This window comes from Podarcis tiliguerta (assembly GCF_965153285.1).
Source record: "Podarcis tiliguerta genome assembly, chromosome: 6".
Taxonomy (NCBI): domain Eukaryota; kingdom Metazoa; phylum Chordata; class Lepidosauria; order Squamata; family Lacertidae; genus Podarcis; species Podarcis tiliguerta.
In genome coordinates this window covers 59,531,541-59,539,784 of record NC_139539.1, presented here as the reverse complement: position 1 = coordinate 59,539,784, position 8,244 = coordinate 59,531,541, and the positions used below count along the sequence as shown (strand labels likewise).

General features: G+C 43.0%; 1 long non-coding RNA gene across 1 annotated transcript; it reads left to right on the top strand.

The window, feature by feature from the left end:
- Positions 1-1,759: 1,759 nt before the first annotated feature.
- On the top strand, positions 1,760-6,981 carry LOC310680986. Its single transcript, XR_014513043.1, has 2 exons — positions 1,760-5,441; positions 6,872-6,981. It is a non-coding gene; the product is annotated as an uncharacterized lncRNA (long non-coding RNA).
- The last annotated feature ends 1,263 nt before the right edge of the window (positions 6,982-8,244 follow it).

Below are 8,244 nucleotides of genomic sequence, written 5' to 3'. Positions count from 1 at the left end.
AAGGCATATATTTATTCTACAAGGGCCTGTTGCATTAAAAGAAAAACCTCATAAAATACCTATTCTAATAAGACCTACAAAGCAACTCTCAGGTCTATTGCATCTTCAATGATTATATGGCTTTGTGTTATATTTTAAATCATAAGAGCCAAGTCCTAGGGGCTAAAGGGTCTTTGTGTCCCCCCCCAATAAAATATTTGAGGGGCAGCCCCCCCCCCAAGTTGATGGCCATTCAAATGGTGTGTGTGCACCACATCAATTTATTGATTTTGTGGTGTGGGGCTTACCTGCCCCCCCAATATTTTATTTGAGTTGGCACCCCTGTTTTAAATACATATTCAGCACAATGTGCTTAAAACTGTCCAGAAATCACACTGGACCTCTTCTACAAGGCTGCTAGAGGGTTCAGTATGGTTTGTGTGGTACAGTTTTATAGCAGAGGGCTTTATATGGGTCCCTCTGTTAATAGCCAAGGAGACGGCTTGCAGCACAGATGTTGGACAGCACCTAACTGTTTAAACATGGGAAGAAATGTTCGCTGTTTCAGTGGGTGTTGGATAATAGCTCTGCTGCTCACATCAGCGGTGTATACCCAATATGTGTGTGTGTGTGTGTGTGTGTGTGTGTGTGTGTGTGTAAAAGCATATTAATAGAATTCTATCTCAACAGATTTAATTCTTAAATGCTACACATACTTGTTTAATCTCTCATTTTAAAAGTAGGAAAGGTTAGATTATAACATCAGTTTAGCTCTCTTTGAAGCAGGTAATAATTAAGTTGATTCACTGTTGCAATTACTGTCAAATCCCCCTTAATTACCAGAGATTTTATAGCAGCTTCATTATACGTCTGCTGTAATGCATTGTGGCCCTAAGGAGAAGGAGTTGCAGGAAATTCTGCATAGCATGTATAATTCTAAGCTGCAGTTAAAACTCCCCGTGAAAGCCTCTGCACTAAATTTATCTTTTCCTTTTCCTTTCCTTTAGTGTTTCTTCCCATTATTTCAAGTAGTTTAGCTGAAGTAACACCACTAAAATCTCTACCTAACTTTCTAAGTGAGAATTGATCCCTTTTCCGAGATATTAGAAATAAAATTGGAGAATGAGAAAATGGGCAGTGAATAATTTCCTGTGGAAATCTCCATACCAAAAAAAAAAAAAAAAGGAGCAATACTAGTTTGAAATTAGAAAGACAAAGATTGGTGCTTTTGATTACATGCACACTGCAGGTGTCTCCCCCCCCCCAGGTTCCCCCCCCCCCGCCGCCAGGTTCCATGTCCAGGTAAGGCTGGAAAAGAGCCTGACTGAAATCCTGGAGAGCCACTTCTGGTCAGTGCAGGCACACTGGGCTACATGGACCAATGGTCTGACTTGGTGTGCTGTTTACTACTGTTAAAACAGGGATGAGGAACCTGAGGCAACCCAGGTAATGCTGAACTGCATCTCCCATCATCCCCGACCTGGGTCTAATGGAAGGTGGAGTCTAGCAACAGCTGGAAGACCACAGATTTCCAACTCCTTCATTAAGAGAAGATTAATTTACATGACAAATACAGACACAATGTGCATGTGGGTCAAGTGGATCCATGTAATAGATTACATTGCGTTGTCTTCATCCCCTAGATGATAGCTTAGTCCAAATGTACAAACACTCTGTGTGTGTGTGTGTGTGTGTGTGTGAGAGAGAGAGCGCGCGCAAACTTAAACTAGCCTCCAAAACGCACAAATTCAGTGACATAAAACTTTATTATAATGCAGTTAACTTCTCCATACAGAAACTACAAAACTGGGCGGGGGGGGGGAGAGAAAAACCTAAGATTTATTCTAAGACAAGCAATAAAGCATAGGTTCCTAGTACAGAGAAGTGATACGGATGAAATTTTCTCTCAGATTTCTTAAATCTGAGTTGTCGTTAAATTGATTTCTTTTTTGTTTCCATATCTTTACCACATTTTATGCTGAACAATCCGAAATAGCTGTTCCTCCCACCCCAACAAACACACACACACACTCCCCCCTCTTAACAAGGTTGTGGGTTTGATTTGGCTGGGAGGTGGGTAGGAGAAATAAATGCAGCACAGTTGCAAACCAGGCTCTTAATGGAATTGCTAGGCTAGATGACACTGTCTTTTTCTGTTTAGTTTTATTAGTTATTTATTACATTTATATACCACCTTTATCTTCCAAGGGTCTCAAGGTGGTGTACATGGTTCTCCCCCCCCCCCATTTCATCCTCACAACAACCTTGTGAGGTAGGTTAGGCTAAGAGATGGAGACTGGCCCAAGGTCACCCAGTGAGCTTCATGGTTTACTGGGGATTTGAATCCTGCTCTCAGTTCCTTAGCCCAACTCTCTAACCATTACAACACACTGGATCCCCATAGTTTTTAAAACTCTTGACACCATTCCTGGCCGATATTAACAACAGAATTTACCGATTGCAACCTTATTCAGATATCATGAGCTCCATTTGTCTCTGTCTTACCAGGGTCAGTCAAATGTGCACCAAACCACAGCAATTGTGGTTGTTATCTTAAAAGCTGCAATCCTACACATAGCTACCCATTGAAGTAAACACACATAGGGTTATGCTGGAAGCATGGGGGAAATGACATTCTAGTACACATGTATAACACCACCATTCTATACAGGTTTGCCCAGAAGTAAGACCAACTGAGTTCAATGGGACTTACTTGGAGATAAAGATGTACAGTGGTACCTCAGGTTAAGAACTTAATTCGTTCTAGAGATCGGTTCTTAACCTGAAACTGTTCTTAACCTGAGGTACCACTTTAGCTAATGGGGTCTCCCACTGCCGCCGCGTGATTTCTGTTCTCATCCTGAAGCAAAGTTCTTAACCCAAGGTAATATTTCTGGGTTAGCGGAGTCTGTAACTTGAAGCGTCTGTAACCCAAGGTACCACTGTATAGGAATGCAGACTAAGGGACCCAGCTAGCAGCTCCCCTGCCACAGCTTATGAAATTCATTTTGAACTCTTGTGCATGCCAACCTAGGACAAGTGTGTTGTTTTTTGTTTTGTTTTTAACATACATCATTTGATAGTGATCTTTCAGATTAAAGGTGTTGCAAGAACACAAGGGGAACGTCTTTTCCTCTGACATGCTGGAGGACAGGATGTGTCTCTTTGCAACCTGGCCTCCCCATCAACTTTTGCCAAAACAAGAAAGCTCACATGTCGCAGATTAGTTTCCACAGGGAAAATCTTTACAAATCAGAGCCAGCAAAGTGAGCTTGCAAAAGTTCAAAATTGGGGAGTGAATAATGTCTCGCCTTGTAATGAAGGAATTTACTTCCCAGCATACATTAGATCCCGAAAGGGCTTCAGTGTCACAGACACCCTTGGCAGCTGTGTTACCAGTAAAGGAGCTGGCTTTGTACCGCAGTAGAGTTATTAAATTTCTCCAGAGACCATGACTCATTAATCAAATATTCATACATCTCTGTAAATACATGCGAAACAGAGAACAGCTTCAGAGTGGAGCATCCCAGCACAAAACCTCTTTCATGTAGGGCTGACAAAAAAATCCTGAGAACAAGGGGTCATGCTGTGCATTCCTGGTGCGCTATGTACCCCAATCCCTAAAAAGAGAATCCAAGTAATCTAACCAATAAGTTACAAATTAACATTACTCTGCTATTGCTTCATACCATCTTTCTTTTTTAGGGGGGGGGGGGAGGAAGACAGAATCAATTCTACTGTTCTTTGTTTACTAGGCAAGTAACTCCACCCACCCCGCCCCCAAAAAACTGGATGGAGAAATCCAGGCCATCCTATTAAAAAACTGGATGGAGAAATCCAGGCCATCCTATTAAAACAAGCATTCGCATTCGCACGAAAAAATAACATCTCACTGTTTAAGCTGTGGAGCTCAGAAAGCTCTGTGCAAAGGGGTTCAGATTGCTATCATTTGCTTCACGTCCACTGATCCATTTGAAGGTTTGTTTGCCTGTCGAGTTGAGAGACTGGGTACAAACACTCAAGTCCTATCTAGGCTTTCCACACAGGGATATTTTTAAAAATCCACCCTGCATCTGCACTGTAGGCACAATTGCTTTGGCTTTGAGATCTACTCAACCAACTGCCTGAATCAGAAAAATTGGGATCTGCTTGTATTGAGTCATGGCCATGAAAAAGAGCAAAGGTCCATGCCTCTAGGTAGAAAACTGCTTGACTTATCCTTGATGGGAAAAGGGCATTTTAACAGCTTTAGTAGAACTTTCTGAGAGTACTTGTAGCATTGTCCTGCTGCAAAGATAGACCAAAAGCAACCTTTGCCAACCTGATGCCTTCCAGAAGTTTTGGACTACAACTCCCATCATCTCTTATCACATCGGATTGGCTGGCTGGGACTGTTGTAGTCTAAAACATCTGGAGAGCTCAAGCTTTGCAAAGGCCTCCGAACAGGGATTTGTTGTTTTTCTTCCGGAGCCCCAACCCACCAGTGAATTCCAGAATTTTAGGCTATCTAACTGGTTTTTGCAAACCAGCCATCACTGTGGAGGCGAAGTGCTCTCATCTGCTGGTCGTGTTATCAGGCCCTCTGCACCTTTGGGTGTAGAACAGACCACGTTCAGTGTCTCAAATTTTGGATCAGGAGGGTGTCATTAAGGACACTTGCAGCCACTGGCCTGTTCCAAGAAGTTAATGCAAAAACTGCTGGAGTAGCCGTCACAAACAGCTTTGGGTGGGGGGGGTGGGATTACATCAAAGTGGTGCTTGTGGGCACTTGCTGGTATTATATATACAAACCCAGCTTACAGATTTCCTGCATCAGATGTCAATGTGCTACATTCTCCTCTCTATGTCCACAATACGAAAAGATAAGGTAGTATTCAGAGTCCCCTCCAAAAGCAGCTGAGGGCCACAGACACATTGGTTCAGCATTCAGGGCACACAGTGAAGCAATGCTTCCTTGGCTGTATGGAAAAGCCTGGCAGGGGGTGGAGGAAGAGTGTTCCAACATGATGATTTATCTTGATGATCATAACTTAAGCAAAAGGGGAGGGCTGGAACTGATTGGCAAGGTTTTCAGGATATAACGGGGATTTTAAAACTCCCCCAGGAGTTTACATTAAATGAAAGAGGTGGGCTTCTGCACAGGATCTGCGGACAACAAATGCAAAGATGAATATGGGCAGGATCTTTCCGAGGCTACTGTCAGCCCTGTGGCTTTGTACGGGAAGCACTACTTTTTCTGCAAAGACCGAGTTAACCTTTTCAATGAGGGTTGTGATCCCTGTTTAAAAATTTGGTTCTCTCCCTTGGAAGGAACAGCTTTATGGCCTATATTTAATGGGCAAGAAGTGTTTTCACTGGGAACGCCCATGCCTGCCCCAAACTGGTCAGGCCTACTAATATTAAGAGTTCCTCTTTGCACTATTCTTACAGTTTAGCTATGTTGCCTATTGCCTCTCAGTAAGGTTCTTTTAAAATTTTAAAAGATGATGCTGTTAAGGTGCTACACTCAATATGCCAGCAAGTTTGGAAAACTCAGCAGTGGCCAGAAGATTGGAGAAGGTCAGTCTACATCCCAATCCCAAAGAAGGGCAGTGCTAAAGAATGCTCCAACTACCGCACAATTGCACTCATTTCACACGCTAGCAAGGTTATGCTTAAAATTCTTCAAGGAAGGCTCAAGCAGTATGTGGACCGAGAACTCCCCGAAGTGCAAGCTGGATTTAGAAGAGGCAGGGGAACCAGAGACCAAATTGCAAACATGCGCTGGATTATGGAGAAAGCTAGAGAGTTCCAGAAAGACATCTACTTCTGCTTCATTGACTATGCAAAAGCCTTTGACTGTGTCGATCACAGCAAACTATGGCAAGTTCTTAAAGAAATGGGAGTGCCTGATCTGTCTCCTGAGAAATCTCTATGTGGGACAAGAAGCTACAGTTAGAACTGGATATGGAACAACTGATTGGTTCAAAATTGGGAAAGGAGTATGACAAGGCTGTATTTTGTCTCCCTGCTTATTTAACTTATATGCAGAATTCATCATGCGAAAGGCTGGGCTGGATGAATCCCTAGCCGGAATTAAGATTGCCGGAAGAAATATCAACAACCTCAGATATGCAGATGACACAACCTTGATGGCAGAAAGTGAGGAGGAATTAAAAAACCTTTTATTGAGGGTGAAAGAGGAGAGCACAAAATATGGTCTGAAGCTCAACATCAAAAAAACGAAGATCATGGCCACTGGTCCCATCACCTCCTGGCAAATAGAAGGGGAGGAAATGGAGGCAGTGAGAAATTTTACTTTCTTGGGCTCCATGATCACTGCAGATGGTGACAGCAGCCACGAAATTAAGAGACGCCTGCTTCTTGGGAGGAAAGCAATGGCAAACCTAGATAGCATTTTAAAAAGTAGAGACATCACCTTGCCAACAAAGGTCCGTATAGTAAAAGCTATGGTTTTCCCAGTAGTGATGTATGGAAGTGAGAGCTGGACCATAAAGAAGGCTGATCGCCGAAGAATTGACGCTTTTGAATTATGGTGCTGGAGGAGACTCTTGAGAGTCCCATGGACTGCAAGAAGATCAAACGCATCCATTCTTAAGGAAATCAGCCCTGAGTGCTCACTGGAAGGACAGATCGTGAAGCTGAGGCTCCAATACTTTGGCCACCTCATGAGAAGAGAAGACTCACTGGAAAAGACCCTGATGTTGGGAAAGATGGAGGGCACAAGGAGAAGAGGACGACAGAGGACGAGATGGTTAGACAGTGTTCTCGAAGCTACAAACATGAATCTGACCAAACTGCGGGTGGCAGTGGAAGACAGAAGTGCCTGGCGTGCTCTGGTCCATGGGGTCACGAAGAGTCGGACACGACTGAACGACTAAACAACAACAAGGTTCTGGTCATTTTAATCCTAGTTTGTGTCCACATCTTCATTCAACATATCATGGCATGAAACTAGGGTGTTGATTTATATGATGCCTTTTAAAAAGAAAAAAAGAAAAACACTAGGCAGACTGCTGGGTATGTGATAATGAATGCTAGGATGGTTTGTGTTTGAAAGCAGCAGCAGCAACAACAGTAACGACACAAATTAATTGCAGAGATTTCAAGGAGATAATGCAGCAGAGGTAACGAGAATCACCATGTAATTAACGTGGTTTCAAATTAAAGTCCCCTGTAGTTACTGAAAAACATTAATTTATAGTAACTTAGTAATTTAACTTGTCAGTACTGTAACACAAACTTTTAGGACAATCTGTGAATGTCCCAAAGCTAGGATGGGGGCCAGAGCAGGCAGTGACACGATGCAAAACTGATATTCCAAGTTACATGGGAATGCATTGGAGTGTGCTAACCCAGAGAAATATTTCAGTAGTTTAGTCAACTTGAACATTAAGCAGAATGGAAAAGATTAATACCAACTGCACCCCAATAGCCGTGCTATTAAGCTTGGTGATCTGATTATTTGTAAAATTTCAAGGCCTTTTGTCACTTGTTATGAAGAGACAGAATTATGGCACACCTTGTTTTGGCTACTAGCTGACAGAACAATGTCTAGTTCAAGTGCTCTACATGACAGAGGATAAAATGTCTTTTGATGGTTCTAAAAAATAATTATATTTTAGAATGTTGTGTTTTCTTGATAGAGTGTATAAGCTGACCCGAATATAAGCCGAGGCACCTAATTTTAGCACAAAAAACTGGGAAAACTTATTGACTAGAGTATTAGCCGGTTCACCACACCACAAACCTGGTGGTGGTGGTGGCAGCGGCAGAGGAAGAACAAGAGGCCTGAAAGGGCTGCTTTCGGGCTGCTCGTCCCTCCGCCGCTCACAAGAGCAGGCATAGAAGCCACGGTTGGGATAAGCATGGTGCCTCTCCCAACCCCGGCTCCTGTGCCTGCCCTGGCGAGAGGCGGACAGCAGGACCAGCAGCGAGAAAGGGCTCCTTTCAGGCCGCTCGTCCCTCCACCGCTGCCAACCGCCTCACTCGAGTATAAGCCGAGGGGGGCTTTTTCAGCATAAAAAATGTGCTGAAAAATTCGGCTTATACTCGAGTATATACGGTAAGTTAAAAGTCTTACTGATCTGCCATAGAGAACTTTGCTCCTTCATAAACTACAATCTAGTTAAGTTTTATTCCTTTTGGGGGCTAGTCAAATGGCAAAAGGTAAGTTCATTCTTAAAAAAAAAGCAACTAAAGGTATAAAGGGAATGTGAATAACATTAGCAGTTTAGAAGCACAGAAGGCAGAAATGCACAAATG